The sequence below is a fragment of the Mercenaria mercenaria genome, unplaced genomic scaffold, assembly GCF_021730395.1.
Source record: "Mercenaria mercenaria strain notata unplaced genomic scaffold, MADL_Memer_1 contig_4508, whole genome shotgun sequence".
NCBI lineage: Eukaryota > Metazoa > Mollusca > Bivalvia > Venerida > Veneridae > Mercenaria > Mercenaria mercenaria.
The window spans coordinates 43851-61062 of record NW_026462741.1 but is presented as its reverse complement, the minus strand read 5'-3'; the positions used below and the strand labels follow the sequence as shown (position 1 = coordinate 61062).

General features: G+C 35.4%; 1 long non-coding RNA gene across 2 annotated transcripts; it reads left to right on the top strand.

Annotated features, from left to right (window-relative positions):
• Positions 1–3363: 3363 nt before the first annotated feature.
• LOC128553929 (uncharacterized) lies at positions 3364–16813 on the top strand. 2 transcript variants are annotated; one of them, XR_008369472.1, is made up of 7 exons: positions 3364–3681; positions 4604–4681; positions 7986–8119; positions 8775–8893; positions 11114–11197; positions 13761–13841; positions 14990–16813. It is a non-coding gene; the product is annotated as an uncharacterized LOC128553929 (long non-coding RNA). The 2 variants fall into 2 exon arrangements; XR_008369473.1 differs by having other exon boundaries at positions 7986–8158.
• The last annotated feature ends 399 nt before the right edge of the window (positions 16814–17212 follow it).

Here is a 17212-nt window from a genome sequence, read left to right as displayed (position 1 = left end):
CAGTAACCTTCATGACACTAGGATTTTGTAAAAGTTTACCTTTATATATTGTATTCTTAAACTGTTGATATGCAGGGAAATGATATTCATCCTCTAAATCCTATCGAATTGCAGATTGTACAATACAACGCTGGGTCTTTCATATCCTTATTTTGTCCATATCGGACCAGTTTCAATTCTTAGATTGTAGGATGCAAGTCTAACCTGGACAGAGGAATGTGGAATTTACAGGTAAGTGTTCTAAATATGATTCCAATATAAAATACTTTTTAAAATGCTTGTGAAGACTAGACTACTAGATATATCAATTTCATTAAAACATCCAAGACCTCGTGTTTCAATATCAAAAAGAAAGCATTTTTAAGTCAACAGCAGAGTAGGATTGAGCATACATGTGAGAAACCATACTTGTCATGTAAAGTATTTTATCATGTTAGCCAGTTGTTTGCCATTAACTTGTTGTGCTTGGCCCCATAAATGCAGTATATATGTAGTCCACAATAAATTTTCTGACTTTATAACTTTACACTTTAGTACTTGATTATTCTAGCATATCTGTTTACATTATAAAGGAAATCTGGCAAGTTCACCATAAAATCCATGTTAACTACTTGAGGACTTCACTCTTAATAGGCTTTTACACAACATTTTAGGTGTATACGTTCTATTTCTTTTGACTTTGAGAAACCCCACACCGTGCTTGCATAACTAAATGTGGACCAGCAAATGTGTTCGAACAACTGCATATGTTTTGGGTGTTATATTTCTTTACATTATTAAGTACTTAATAAGACGTAATTTCGGGCTTTCAGTCCCTTTCCAGCTAAATTTTCTCAGTTCAGCTGCAAAGTTTCCATATAATTGAAAACTGTACCAAATAGTTAATATCATTACCCACTTCATGATATTGCCACTATAATCCATTTTTCATCACTGTCAAATTCACATTTTCTGAACCCATTACTTAGTTTAACTTGAGTTTACTTCTAATCCCTTTATCAAAATGTATTTTCAGCAAGTCAAGGTTACTTTGAAGGTCTTGTGGAGTGCAGTGTTACCAAATATACTATGTCATCAACGAATGCATTAGGATAAAGGTAATATCATCTTTGTTAAGAAACTTGTTTGGTTCTGTAAAGAAAATAACTCTAGATTTCTACATAACAGTTCATATAATAAAGGGGACATTACCTCCCCTTGTTGATCCCAAAAAAAATTGAAATATGTATGAAAACCTTGTACAGCACTTCACATTATTGTACATGCTTCTTATAAAACAATTAACATGTTTCCTTTCTAACCAGATTTGAGTAACTTCGGCCATAACTTAAACCATTAAAGTTTATATCAGGCTTTTCCCTAGCCCAAAAAAGGTCGGTAAATTTACCACTTTTCGAAGGCATGGCCCCCTTTCTTAGGCAAATGGGGGCAGGTTTTTCCCCAAAAAACAATTTTTTTAATTAATAAACAGTTTTTTAAACTATTACAAAGCCCAAAAGACTTAAGAGTATCAAAAGTATTCAAGCAAATCCAAACATGTTCCCAAAATAGGTCTCTTTTTTCCAGAAAACAATAAATTTGGAGGGAACATGATGTCCCTCAAAATAAATTTCTAGGGAAAATGTATATGTGTCAAAAGCTTTCTTAAGATCTACAAATACGCCAATATAGTCTACTTTTTCATGTAGATTTCTGTATGACAGGCATTTAAGAAACAAATATTGCATCTTATGGTGGACCTTCCAGTTCCTAAAGCCAAATTGGCTACACTCTTAGTCCATGGTTTTTTCTCTATCCAAGTACATAATCTGTTACTTAGTACACCTGTGACAATACTTTTGCAATACAACTTACTTGTGTAAGGTCCCTGTAATTGTATAATCGTTTGGGTCATTTTTTCTTAAATGATGGAACATAATACACCTCAGTCCATTGTTGTGGGAAACACCCAGTATTTAGAGATAGCATTAATTTATATCGGCAAGATGACTTGCAAAAATGTCAAAGGATTCCACGAAAATTCTCCATTTGGAAGGGTTTTCATAGCTCTATTTTCTTCTATAGATATAGGTAACGCAGGTTCCTCATAAAATACATTCTTCAGATCTGATAAACCAGTAGAGATTAGTCTTTAGACTCTTGCCACAAGAGTACCAGCCAGGGTCAGTTTGCCTTCTGGAAATAATCATAGAATTACCTAAAGAATCTTGGCTTTGCTTTGAATTTGGCTCTTGGAGAACAATTTCCAAAAATCGTGGTTTATTTGGCGATACTAACTCTTTGTTTTATTTTTTTGGAAACCGCACCATAAGGACCCAACAAATGTATAAATCACTTGATGGACAAGGTACCATTGAATTCTTCATGTGAGGAAGCCATCCAGCTGGCTTGCGGAAGGTTGGTGGTTCTAAACAGGTGCCGCTCGTGATGAAATAATGCACAGGGGGTGAGGTACCTAGAGTCTTCCTCCTCCATCAAAGCTGGGGAAGTCACCATATGACCTATGGTTGTGTCAGCCAAACGTTTGAACCCCCCAAAAAAAACATAAATATGATCAGGACACTGTAAAAGTGAATGCTTATGCAGATTTCTTAAAGACGTGTTAATTTTTCAAATTTCAGAAATGAAACGGTCAATGGATCCTATCAAATGTATCTGGCTATGCCAGTTTATATAGTGGTTCCTCACAGAATGATCCAGCGCTGATGCAAGATGGGTAAATAAGGATGGCACTGGAGAAATATTTGAGTTTTATTCCGAGAGAGGCTGAGGCTATCAACATCAAGAAGTTAGAGGGTCGTAAGGTACCTTCTAATGGTTGAAGGTATTTTTTTGAGACCATAAATAATTTCTTTTTTATTAGAATTTTTTTAAAGAAACAAAGCTGCAAAATGTACACAAGGCATATTATAATGTTTTATATTACAATGTTACTACCTGTATTTAAGTTCACTTATTTCTGAATCAGAGTGCTTGATTAAAGTTAAATTGTACATGTACAGCTTTCTAAGTTCAATTAATTAAATGGTTTATAAGTTATAACAAAACCCTGTTTTAACTCACTTTATACATGATGGGTGGTTATACATCCAACATAATAATTTTATATGACATATAACCACCAGTGTATATACATAGTGTTCAAACACAGTTTTGCTATGAATTATTTCGATTCTAATATTTTTTTATTGCAAAATTTAGATGATATGTGATAGAACTTTTTCTTCACGCATGTATGTTGCCAAATAGTAGGTCTTCAAGCTCCTTTGTTTATACACAACTGGACCAGAAAATGGTAATATGTCTTGCGGAATAGTTCCATCAGAGTGCAAATGATGTCACATTGAATCTGATGTGAAATTATTCTGTACAGAGAATAACCAACTCATTGTGTGTGTAAATTAATCAAGACAGTTGTGCTATGTGACTTTTTGTTTTATACATGTTTTTAAGTAAAATATTTTATCTGTTAAATTTGACTGCGCTGTTTGTAGATGCACATAAATTTCATGCCTGTGTGACGTTAAGATAATACTGTTGTGATGTTTTAAGCATTGCTAGTCATATTTGAATAGAAATAAATGCACAGTGATGTTAATTTCAGCTGCCACTGATCTCATGTCCTACACAGATGATAATGAGTTGTCTGCAGTGGCAGAAAAGATAGAATTTTATCTCAAGGTACTATAAGTTTATTTAAGAAGTGAAATATTTTTTTCAAAGTTCATGAGAAATAAAAACAGAACAGAATTGGCAAATCCACGAATAGCGCTAGTGATGCATGTTCCTGTTTGCTATATTCTGGTGGTCATTTTGCATGGAAAAAAAAATCAGTTCTTACATTTACATGATATTTTCTTTCCATGTTTAAAGAAGGTTGTAATAAAAAAGTACACACATTTGTTGCATTGAACATTTTAATCAGCTTCCCGGCCATTCTGTTCACCAGAGGGAAGAAGTGCGACATAATCTAAGGAACGTTCTCCCTGACTATATATGGACATCATCAACAATAACAACATTTCATTCACTGGATAATAATGCAGTTACTTTAAAGGTCCATTACTAAGGGAAAGTGAGTTGGCATTTTTTTTTCATAGCCAGTGCATAGACTTCTGCAAGACACTAAATAATGAAGATTGGCAGGTCAAAATTTACAGAAGGTCTTTGGAACTCAAAGAAATGTATGTGTATTATGTTGAAATTTCAATGAATCGACAGAATGACCCCCCAGGTCTTTTTAACTTTCTTCATACTTCATAGAAAAATAATTGTACATATACTGCGATTTATTTCGAATTTCTACATACCAACTTTCATTTTCCAATAAAATGAAATAGTTTCTGTGCTTTTTAAAAGAAATTAAAATGTTCACTTTCCTTAGTATTGGACCTTTAAAATGCGTCGAGCAGAATCTCAGTATGTAAAATGTGTTCTGAACAAATGGAATTTTTTTACAATACTTTACATAATGAAGCTCTCTCAGTTGTTATATTATTGTATTATAATTAGATCTGCTTTGAGTAAAGTTTTCAAAGGAATTACCACATTAATTTTGTACCAATTAATAATTGTAGGAATACACGTATTAACATTTTTCCAGTTTTCCAACCAACTGCGACTACTCCGGCACCTGCACCAAAAGAAAAGACTCCGCCAGAAAAGACTCTGCAACAGGCAGGTAATGATCTACTTGAATATATATAATGACAATGTATTTTAACCTAACATTCTTAAAAAGTTGTTCCTGCCTAGGAATTCTATGTAGTTCAGAAACAAAAAAAAATCTGTATATTATTTGAAATTGTCCATTAATTACAGAAGAGCAAAATTGGACAAGATCAAAACTAAAGTATGATTTAGATAATGACTTGCGGCTGTATTGGAAGTTATTTTGGTGAGTATTGCTGGCTGCTGACATGCTGTAAATAGGCACAAGACCACAGTTATTTGCCCTTGGTTGACCACAATACGGAAGTGGTTACGTGGAAAATAGTTTCTCTGTTTGATGGTGAATATTGGTGAATTTTTGAGTGAAAGACCTGCAATAAATGGCATAATTTAATAGAGGAGATATGAAATAGTAGGTACATGTGCAATTTGACAAAATGAGAATGTCAGAATATGCATAACATGACTTTTTGATAGGGCCTGTTTTGCCTGTTTGCGGCCATCTAGAGAGTATTCTTCATACGCATGTGATTTGGTTCAAAATGGTGGAAAAAAGAGCCGGTCAACCCCATGTTTACTGTGGCTGGAATTTTTTCTCTTGAATAGTTCTGTTGAGTTCAGGTATTTTTAGCTCACCTGTCACAAAGTGACAAGGTGAGCTTTTGTGATCGCGTGGTGTCCGTCGTCCGTCCGTGCGTGCGTGCTTGCGTCCGTAAACTTTTGCTTGTGACCACTCTAGAGGTCACATTTTTCATGGGATCTTTATGAAAGTTGGTCAGAATATTCATCTTGATGATATCTAGGTCAAGTTCGAAACTGGGTCACGTGCCTTTAAAAACTAGGTCAGTAGGTCTAAAAATAGAAAAACCTTGTGACCTCTCTAGAGGCCATATATTTCACAAGATCTTCATAAAAATTGGTCAAAATGTTCACCTTGATGATATCTAGGTCAAGTTTGAAACTGGGTCACGTGCCATCAAAAACTAGGTCAGTAGGTCTAAAAATAGAAAAACCTTGTGACCTCTCTAGAGGCCATATATTTCACAAGATCTTCATGAAAATTGGTCAGAACGTTCACCTTGATGATATCTAGGTCAGGTTTGAAACTGGGTCACGTGCGGTCAAAAACTAGGTCAGTAGGTCAAATAATAGAAAAACCTTGTGACCTCTCTAAAGGCCACATTTTTCATGGGATCTGTATGAAAGTTGGTCTGAATGTTAATCTTAATGATATCTAGGTCAAGTTCGAAACTGGGTCACGTGCGATCAAAAACTAGATCAGTAGGTCTAAAAATAGAAAAACCTTGTGACCTCTCTAGAGGCCATATATTTCATGAGATCTTCATGAAAATTGGTCAGAATGTTTACCTTGATGATATCTAGGTCAAGTTAAAAAGTGGGTTACGTGCCATCGAAAACTAGGTCAGTAGGTCAAATAATAGAAAAACCTTGTGACCTCTCTAGAGGCCATATTTTTCATGGGATCTGTATGAAAGTTGGTCTGAATGTTCATCTTGATGATATCTAGGTCAATTTCGAAAATGGGTCACGTGCCATCAAAAACTAGGTCAGTAGGTCAGATAATAGAAAAACCTTGTGACCTCTCTAAAGGCCATATTTTTCATGGGATCTGTATGAAAGTTGGTCTGAATGTTCATCTTGATAATATCTAGATCAAGTTCGAAACAGGGTCATGTGCAGTCAAAAACTAGGTCAGTAGGTCTAAAAATAGAAAAACCTTGTGACCTCTGTAGAGGCCATACTTGTGAATGGATCTCCATAAAAATTGGTCAGAATGTTCACCTTGATGATATCTAGGTCAAGTTTGAAACTGAGTCACGTGCCTTAAAAAACTAGGTCAGTAGGTCAAATAATAAAAAAACCTTGTGACCTCTCTAGAGGCCATACTTTTCATGGGATCTGTATGAAAGTTGGTCTGAATGGTCATCTTGATGATATTTAGGTCGAGTTTGAAACTGGGTCAACTGCGGTCAAAAACTAGGTCAGTAGGTCTAAAATTATTAAAATCTTTTGACCTCTCTAGAGGCCATATTTTTTAATGGATCTTCATGAAAATTGATCTGAATGTTCACCTTGATGATATCTAGGTCAGTTTCGAAATGGGTCACGTGCGGTCAAAAACTAGGCCAGTAGGTATAAAAAAAGAAAAAATGTGACCTCTCTAGAGGCCATATTTTCATGAGATCTTCATGAAATTAGTGAGAATGTTCACCTTGATGATATCTAGGTTTAAAAATTTAAAACAGGGTCACGTACCTTCGATAACTAGGTCAATAGGTCAAATAATAGAAAAACCTTGTGACCTCTCTAGAGACCATATTTTTCAATGGATTTCTTGAAAATTGGTCAGAATTTTTATCTTGATAATATCTAGGTCAAGTTCAAAACTGGGTCACATGAGCTCAAAAACTAGGTCACTATGTCAAATAATAGAAAAAACGACGTCATACTCAAAACTGGGTCATGTGGGAAGAGGTGAGCGATTCAGGACCATCATGGTCCTCTTGTTATAGGGGTTGGAATGCATGCAAAATTGTTATAGTGTCCAGTGCCTATATAGAACATATAGTAAAAATAACTGTGGTCTTAGGCCTGATATAGTGGAAAATGTCAGAAAGTAAATTGTCAATATTTTTGTTATTTTTCAATCTACATGGCTGACATTTTGACAGTGAATGGCTGGTAGACATAGAAATCTGGTAAATATTTAGATTAATCATTACATTTGCTGAAATTGCTTCAGTTTGGGTAAAAAGTATACATGCACTTGAAACTTGTGGAAAATCCTACTTTCAGTTTACATATTTCTGGATTTTTTCTAATTTTGCAGGTTTTCATGCATGAAGTGCATATTTATAAGTTCTTTGTTTGAAACCGGTATGCGGAAAACAAAATGGGGTATTACAAATGCCGCGATGTGATATTTTTTGATTTTTTAGAAATTTGAGCTGCGACTGAGGAAATCTGACCTAAAGTCAGATATGTATTTTTTTCTATTTCTGTTTACATAAAATTGCTCTTTTGGTTACTTGAATTTACACAGTACACACAGTCTGAATAGTGAAATATGTGTAATCATAATCTGTGCAAGAAAAGTCAGTTCAAGGGCTTGAAAATTGGACAGATTGGGCCTGAAATTGGCATATTTTAATTGATTTTGAAGGAAAACAGGCAGATTTTCACACACTAGACTTGCATATTGGTTTCCTTAATGCTTAATTGAGCATAAATCATCATATCTGAGGTCCTGAATTGTATATTTACTTATTTTGTTGGATTTCTTACACTTTTAGTACCTAAAAACCTGAAATGAGAGCGATCGGCCAATGTGAAGTTTGTCGCATAGACGGGGATTGACCGCCTTTGTACATATATGTCTACAGCTTCTCAGATTTGACCGAAGACAGTTGTTCGGTGTTGTGAATGGGTAAATAATTCCATTTTAGATGCTTTTAATCAAGATCAGGTACTTCCTGTGATTTTGTAAAATTTAATAGACTTCGTTAAATTGCATTGGCAAGCGAAAAAAAAGCTAGAAAATAGAATTGTAGTGGAATAGCATTATTTCAGCCAGTTTTGCCATAATGACTACTTTCTAAATCATGTGTGGTAGTGAGATAACATTTATAATCAGTTACCATGAAATTGGACAGGAATTTGTTCATAATAGTTGATGCAGTAAGCTGTATTCACAGTGTGAATGCTCAGTTCAGATTGTAGCTAATTTTACCTGAAAATAGTAAACATTGCTTGAGGTCTAGCAGTCAGTAAAGCAAGGAAACTGGACAGACTGCTTTGTGATTGATAGTTTTGTTATTTAGACTGTTTGTTATGACACATTTTACATACATAAGACTTGAATTTGAGGTTTTATATTACATTATGACAGTTTCAGTATGGGGAAAGGAGATTGTGATATAAATATTCATAGAAAAGTTGCTTTGAGGGGCACTTTTTAGCATTTCACACTAAATTCTTTGCAGTCAGATTGTTTTGAAATATGGTTTGCACATACATACAATCATGTAAACTGATTAAGTATTCATTCTAAGAAATTATGACTAGCTCGATTCATATTTTAGATGTTGTTCGGCCGAAGGCCTTCCAGTCACATAGAAGATCCTGGTTCGGTCACACGAAGGGTCACTTCCATTGATATTAGTCACCGGAAAAATTAGGAGCACCAACTGTAGTTTCTCAGGTTGATATTTATTAAGGTTTTTGCTGAAATTAAGCCAGTTTGGAACATTCAGCAGGCAGTGATGTACATTAAAATCATTCTTTATAGAGATAGGGGCTGTTTTGCCAGAATGCTCAGCTGTGATACACAGTGTAAGATTTTGTGCAGTGTAAATGGTCATGGTGTGCATGTTTCATTTACAGAGTGCACTGAATGCCTGTAAACTGTAAGATTTGAGTGCAATATTCATTCCAGAAAGACTCATAAGCTTTTTAGTAAGCTCACATATTGGACTTTTCAGAGCTGTTTGGCTCATTTTACCTAGGGTAGCCATAAATGAATGATCACTGAAAAGTATATGACACATATATGTACAAAAACTATTCATTCTCATATTTGCCACATACTGGGCTGCTTAAAAAGGGCAAATTTGACAGCTACAGGATTTTTCTTAGTTCACATTTTACTTTTTCGTGTGAGTAGACTACGCGTTTTGACGTGCTTTTTGTAATATGAATAGTTTTCCTTAAATTTGGAACAGTGATATTGTAATCAGACTTGAAAGTGGCTCTTAATTTGGATAGATGTATGATAAGGAAACATGCTGTTTTTTATTTTGGGTGAAAATCTCATCAAACAAAAAAGTTATAGAATTTTGCGTTTTTTTCATCTGAAAAGTACGCAAATTTTTTTTTGCTCAGATTTGACCGATACCATGTGTAACATTGGAAGCTGTCAAATTTTAGTGCATAGTTCAACAGAGGTGTAACTTTCAGATTTAATTTGCAATACATCTGAGATTGTACTGGTAAAATATTTTTTAGTTTGAAGAGAAAAATAGGTCTAAATAGGCACAAGACCACAGTTATTTGCCCTTGGTTGACGACAATACGGAAGTGGTTACGCGGAAAATAGTTTCTCTGTTTGATGGTGAATACTGGTGAATTTTTGAGTGAAAGACCTGCAATAAATGGCATGATTTAATAGAGGAGATATGAAATAGTAGGTACATGTACAATTTGGCAGAATGAAAGTGTCAGAATATGCATAACATGACTTTTTGATAGGGTCTGTTTTGCCTGTTTGCGGCCATCTAGAGAGTATTCTTCGTACGCATGTGATTTGGTTCAAAATTGGGGGGAAAAGAGCCGGTCAACCCCATGTTTACTGTGGCTGGAATTTTTTCTCTTGAATAGTTCTGTTGAGTTCAGGTATTTTTATAGGGGTTGGAATGCATGCAAAATTGTTATAGTGTCCAGTGCCTATATAGAACATATAGTAAAAATAACTGTGGTCTTAGGCCTGGTATCTTATAATCTGATATTTTTGCATTATCTTCAACCTTCACCCTGCTCAATTTCTAAAATGGACTGGTCCATCATTCAATTTGGGTAATACCACTTATAATTCGAAGGGGTGTTCACTGAAAATTTACTGACAGAATAGCAAAACAGTGCAGACCATGATCAGACTGCACGGACACGCAGGCTTATCTTGGTCTGCACTGGTCGCAAAGGCAGAATCAGTTTAGTAAAATAGCCTCAGTCAGTATCTTTTTTGTAAGCACACCTTTTAAAAGTTTGTGGTACTGTCCAGACTGAAAGATAGACAAGTTTATATATAAATTTAGCAGGGTAAGGGCTAAAAGCCAGGTAAAAGAGTGATTAAATTCTTGAAAATGTTTGCATAATTGTAGCATGTATATTATACACTTCACTGTTTTCCCCAGCTTTAATGTGACAGTAAGCGCTGTGTATAAGTATAAATTTGCACTGTTCACTTCTGACCATTGTTATCCGATACTGTGAATTAATATTTGTGGGGGACTAATTTTCGTGGATTTCGTGGTTGAGTCAATCCGTGAAATTTAATCCCAATGAACAAGTAAAATTCCCATTCATTTTATGTTCAAAAGTTGAAATCCACGAACTTTTATCCCCACGAAATTGCCGTTTTGACCAAAACCAAGAAATTTCATGCCCATGAAATTAAATGATTTTACAGTAATGTAAATGCTAAAGCAATTGCAGCAAATTTAAAATCTTGTTTATAGCGTTTTATTCTTCCATCAGCTGACTAACTGAAGGTCAATTGTGCTAATAAGCTCCTTGCACTTTGGCCTTCAGGGGCACCATGCACTCACAAGAGATGCAGAGCCACTATATGGCCTATAATTGTGTTGGTATGATGTTTAATCTATTGGAAATAGAGCAGACTAAAAATATATCCTTTCTTTTTCAGTGCCTGAACAGTGAAAGCTTCCACAAGGACTGCCTCTTCAAGTCGCTTTATCAGTACCTGAACCAACATCTTCAGCAGTCTCAGGTGGTTATACAAATAAATACATGATAATGATAAAATGTACACCAAACTACTTTTGATGATCACAAAACTAATTATAGTTGATAATCCTGGTATTAATTTCATCTGGCAAGGACAGAATTAATGCTTAGAATTATATATGACATCTGCTCTATGTTGCTTTTATGACACCAGTGTTTTCATTGTGGCAGCCTGAACACTGCTTCTGAGAGGAAGATAACTCAAATTTTATTAGAATGTTCTGCTGATGTTTTCACTGGTAACATGGATTGTTTGCAAAATTTTGATGCAAAGCAGTACTTTGACTGCATTCCGATAATCTGTGTTTCATAATGAAGATAAGCCTAATAAGCCTGATAGTTGTCGGGCAAGGTCAGCACCACCAGAAAAAAACAAAGAAAATACCAATCAAAGCCTTGAGATGTCCGATGGTTGCGTGTTTTTTGGTAGATTTATTTTCTGTTTAAATGCCAGTCTATGAATATACATGAATGAGAAACAAATACAAATTTACTGTGCCTCATATCTAAGATGAACTCGGCTTGACCTAGCTTGTGATGTAACCATAGGCTGGAATAACTTATCATTGATAGATCTTCTAAATGGTCAGTGTGAGTGGATACATGTAGAATAAGAACTGCTTGTTCATTGATAATTCATAGCATTGTTCATGAATTGGACTATTTTGTGTAGTACATGAACATCCTTTCGATGTGATTCGGAATAAAATAAAGATGCTATGATTGTCAGAAATGCACTTAAACTTTGGTAGCAGGATAAACCCGCAACCAAAAATGGTTCTCACATATGTGTATGTACAATGAATGTACAGAAAAAGATTTCATTTGATCTCACAGCACAGTTTTTTATATCTGTTTTTAGCTCACCTGTCACATAGTGACAAGGTGAGCTTTTGTGATCACCCTTCGTCCGTCGTCAGTCCGTGCGTGCGTGCGTCCGTGCGTCAACAGTGACTTGTCTGCACGATAATGGTTTCATTTATGATTTTATTTTAACCAAACTTGCACACAACTTGTATCACCATAAGGTCACGGTTCCTTTCTTGAACTGGCCAGATCCCATTATGGGTTCCAGAGTTATGGCCCCTGAAAGGGCCAAAATTAGCTATTTTGACCTTGTCTGCACAATAGCAGCTTTATTTATGATTTGATTTTTACCAAACTGGCACACAACTTGTATCACCACGAGATCTTGGTTCCTTTCTTGAATTGGCCAGATTCCATTTTGGGTTCCAGAGTTATGGCCCCTTAAAGGGCCAGAGTTAGCTATTTTGACCTTGTCTGCACAATAGAAGCTTCATTTATGATTTGAATTTAACCAAACTTGCACACAACTTGTATCACCATACAATCTTGGTTCCTTTCTTGAACTGGCGAGATTCCATTATGGGTTCCAGAGTGATGGCCCCTGAAAGGGCCAAAATTAGCTATTTTGACCTTGTCTGCACAATAGCAGCTTCATTTATGATTTGAATTTAATCAAACTTGCACAAAACTTGTGTCACCATAAGATCTCGGTTGCTTTCTTGATCCGGCCAGATCCCACAATGGGTTCCAGAGTTATGGCCCCTGAAAGGGCCAAAATTAGCTATTTTGACCTTGTCTGCACAATAGCAGCTTCATTTATGATTTGATTTTAACCAAACTTGCACACAACTTGTATCACCACGAGATCTTGCTTCCTTTTTTCAGCTGGCCAGATTCCATCATGGGTTCCAGAGTTATGGCCCCTTAAAGGTCCAAAATTGGTTATTTTGGCTTTTGCAGCCATATAGAGACTTCATTTATGGTTTTATTTGATACAAACTTCCAAAATATCTTCAACAACAATAAATCTTGGATTCCATGACAAATCAGATCCAATCGTAGGTTCCAGAGTTATTTTATATCTGATTACCTCCCCTGATTGTAATCAAAATGGATTTATATCAGTAAGTACTTATAGGACTTATTTGAAATTTCATTATTGTTATTAGTGGGACAGAGACAATCATGGTAGATAACTGTGGACTGGTTTTATGTCAAATTACCTCCCTTTATTTCAAATTAAAATGGGTATATCTCCATAACTAATGAAGATACTGATCTGAAATTTCATTTATGTCAACAGATTTATTTGGCAGATCCTTCTTTTGTTCACTTACAATATTTATTTTTTTAATTACTTCCCTTTTACAATACTATAAATAGCTTATTTTTAGTAACTTTTTTATTATTGGCCGTAGGGAAAAACCAAGACCACTTTTCTGTGGTACAACATGGATGGTACCTCCAATTTTTTAGGTGAATTTTGACATATCTATACCTTGTAAGAACTTTTTTTCTTTTTGGTTAAATTTCTTCCCTTTGTTGTTCCTGTCCTTTGGACTTCGATATTTTACTGAGGACCTTCTTTTCCTCAAGTGCAATGATAACAGGTGAGCGATATAGGGCCATCATGGCCCTCTTGTTTTGTCTTTAATCAATTTTTGTAGCAATTTCGTTCTTAATGATAAAGACACTATATTTGAATAGTCAACTGATTCAAAATTGCATAAATGTTACAGATAAACCACTGCTGTATGAAGGATGGCAGTCGGCCTTGACAGCTGTGGAGTGAATCATGTTTGGGTATCAAAAAATAAAAGGTAAGGGTAGATTTCTCGGAAGCATAGAGCACCACAAATACAGCCATAAGAGCCATGCATTTGCAAAGTAGGCCCACAACAAAAAGAAGCTGTAAGGGAAAAATATTATAGATGGGTTGCTTCAAAAATCCATCAATTGCATTTTAATTTTATGCAAAATAGAGAGGGAGGAAGGGGTAGAAAGGGGGATGGGGGTTGAAGGGGAAAGTAGAACAAGGATGAATATACAAAGGGAATACTATGTTCCTTAATCACAGTTTCATTACAACGTAAACCACAGTAGCGCAGACATTCATGTACGAAAGACAAACACACCCACACCCACTTATGGCTAACTAACATAGATAAACAGACAAGTAAGATATAACAACACTGTAAGGCATCACCCAGGACAAACAGACGCACAAGCACACAAACGCTCACATATAAGTAGGAAAAAACAACAGTCGTGTACCTCCTTAGGATTCTGGCAGCCATAGTTACAGTGGGCATGAGTACTTATTCATAGTTAAGAGGGAGGGGATGCAAAAACAAGGGAGCGCAATTGCAAGGGCAAAGGATTCTTTGCACTGACTGAAAAGAACAAGATCCAGTTCAAGACAGAGAAGATTTGAGCCACCCCAGCCGAGTGTCTACACCAGGGCCAAGAACTGTGTCCAGAGATTCTTTGCTCATCCTTTGTTTCTCTGGATGCCGGTTAACCTCTGGGGTGTCAAGTTGCATTGCCTGCATAAGGATCCAGGAACCAAGGTTGTATGCAATGGTTCCCTCACCAGAGTGGACATGCATCAGATAACTCGCCCTGTGAATGTTTAAGAATAACCTTATTTTCCATGTAAACTACTTGATGCAAAAATAGATAATAACATAATTATTATTTAACTCTACTAAAATTTAGAAGTAGAGGATCTTGTAGTACCTTTTCATTATAAATATATATTATAAAATATCAGACTCTGGCAATGAGTTGAATAAATTCCATGTAGAAAGACTGAATGTAAGATTTATCTCTTGTTATCTATGTTGCTTGAACATTGACCTTTCTTCTTTTCTTCATGCATTGTTCATATTGGGCTGCATGAAAGAATGTTTTCTTTTATGGAGCGTGTTATCTCATTTGATGGAAGGTTATGAAAATACCTTTGCAGGAAGAAGTGCTAACTTAAAGACTAGTATGTGGGCAACCAATGTCAGAAATGAACATGGACAAGTTATCATGACTGTCATGACTACAAGCGAAGGCTATGGTCTGTCTAACATGATACAAGACTTGTGTGCACGCTACCAGAATGCCTTAGGGCCATCTCCTCTGATCCTGTATGTTGATAGGGACTGCTGTGGTGCTGCATATATTGGAAAATACTTTAAAACCTGGTCATGCATTATAGTGAGATAAGTAATTCTTTTCTATACTTACACAAAACTCCTTTACAAGCCTTTTCAATAGTTTTCAACTTTATTTAAATCAAAGATTACAGTGAATAGTTGAAATGATTATTTCTTGTGTTCTTTTCAGTGTCATTTCTTTGGTATTTCTAATATATATTGTTCTTTGGGCTGGAGTGTGTCTGTGACATAATTCATTTAGTTTTCATTTAGTGTTTGATAATTTTAGATTACAAAATGTCTAAAAATGAAATGTGCACATATTCGGAAAAAAGTATTATTACACAATTGATTAACCATTTTCCTGTATGCTGTCTGTGAAATATCTTTAATACACATACACTTTAGAATATTATGAATACAACATCTAACATATAATCACAAATGCTTCCATGCAGTATTTACAGTAATTTCCTGTGAGCAGAAATATCTTCTTATATAATTATTGTCTTGTGATGATAAAGGAGATTTCCAGCCATTCTAGCATAAAACTGCTGTTCTTGTCACATTTCGGGGGTGTTTTAACAAGAGAGAAAACGTGTGTTAACAGAGAGATTCTCGCGCTCGCGTGCTGTTATAACACCTTTTTATATATGCGAGTTCCGTGGCAAAGCGTAAACGTCATTCGGCCCCAAAACGGATAATTCAAAACAAAATGACGTCAACGTAAAAAACAACTCAGACATTCCCGCGCATTTCATGGAAATTTAATGACGTTGAGCTAGGATGTATTAATTTATTAGTATTATTTTCCGCGTTTTATGCTAGAATAGCGTTAGCGCATGATCGTTTCGTGTTATAACATCTGCAGAATCCCTCGGGATACGTTGGTACCCACGCCCTACGGGCTCGGGCACCAACCAATCCCTCGGGATTCTGCAGACGTTATAACACGAAAAAACATGCGTTATCCCTACATTAACAGACCTATTCTAGACATAGCATTTTCATAGAATGCTTGTATTTGATGCATTAATTTAGTAAAATTACATTGGAATGAAAAATATAAGCATTTGATAATTTCTTATTTACAGACCGGATATCTGGCATTTCATGCAGAGATTGTCTGTCGGATGCACAACTGATGCCCATCTATTGTACGGGACCTTCATGGGTTGTCTCAGCCACTGTATCTTCAAGTTGGAGGATGAAGTCGTCAAGACACTCCCAGTCCTTTTGACAACTGGCAGGCTCGACATGTTGCCCTTTGGCATCTAGTGTTAGTTTTATAATATTTAGCTTATAAGACTGGAATTTTGACCAAATTCAAAGAATTTTGACTCTAAGGTGAAAAAGTGGACTAACTGCATAATAAGACATCTATATCTTTGCACAGGCTATAAAAAAGTGTCATCTGTTTTCATGGGTAGTTCCGAGTATGTTATTTGATTGAGGATAAATTACATATTATTGTACATTACGTTTTCATCTGTCGGTGATATTTACATATTTTCATGAAATTTCCTTAAAACCATGTGTATTTACAATATAAATATTTCTTGCACGAGTTCTTTTGACCGCTTAATTTTCATTTTTTTCTGTCAGCAGTTGAACTTAATTTCATAAAAATATTTCTTATCAAATACTGCAAATGTGATTATTTTTGCACAGAAATTTTTTACAAAATCGTGAATCCAGTTAAAATGTACGCGTAACACATCTCTGTTTATATTAGGAAAAGTAAGCATCATGAGAAATTTCATTCTTTGTGTATGTGAATATTTCAGCATGTTAACCAGACCAGAAGTACCATTTTCATCATTATTTAAAAATTGATACCATGAATACTTCGAGCGTTTGGAGAAATAGACAATTCATCTATACTAGCTTGAAGAATAGTCCTTTTTGTATTTCAGAACAAAAATGTAGCTGATTAGTTTTTAAAAGTTATCAATTGAAGAACAGGAGCTATCCATATTAGACAGCACGCTGCTTGACTCGAATTAGAGCTTTGCCAGTAAAAGGGTCATAAATCTGTCAAAACT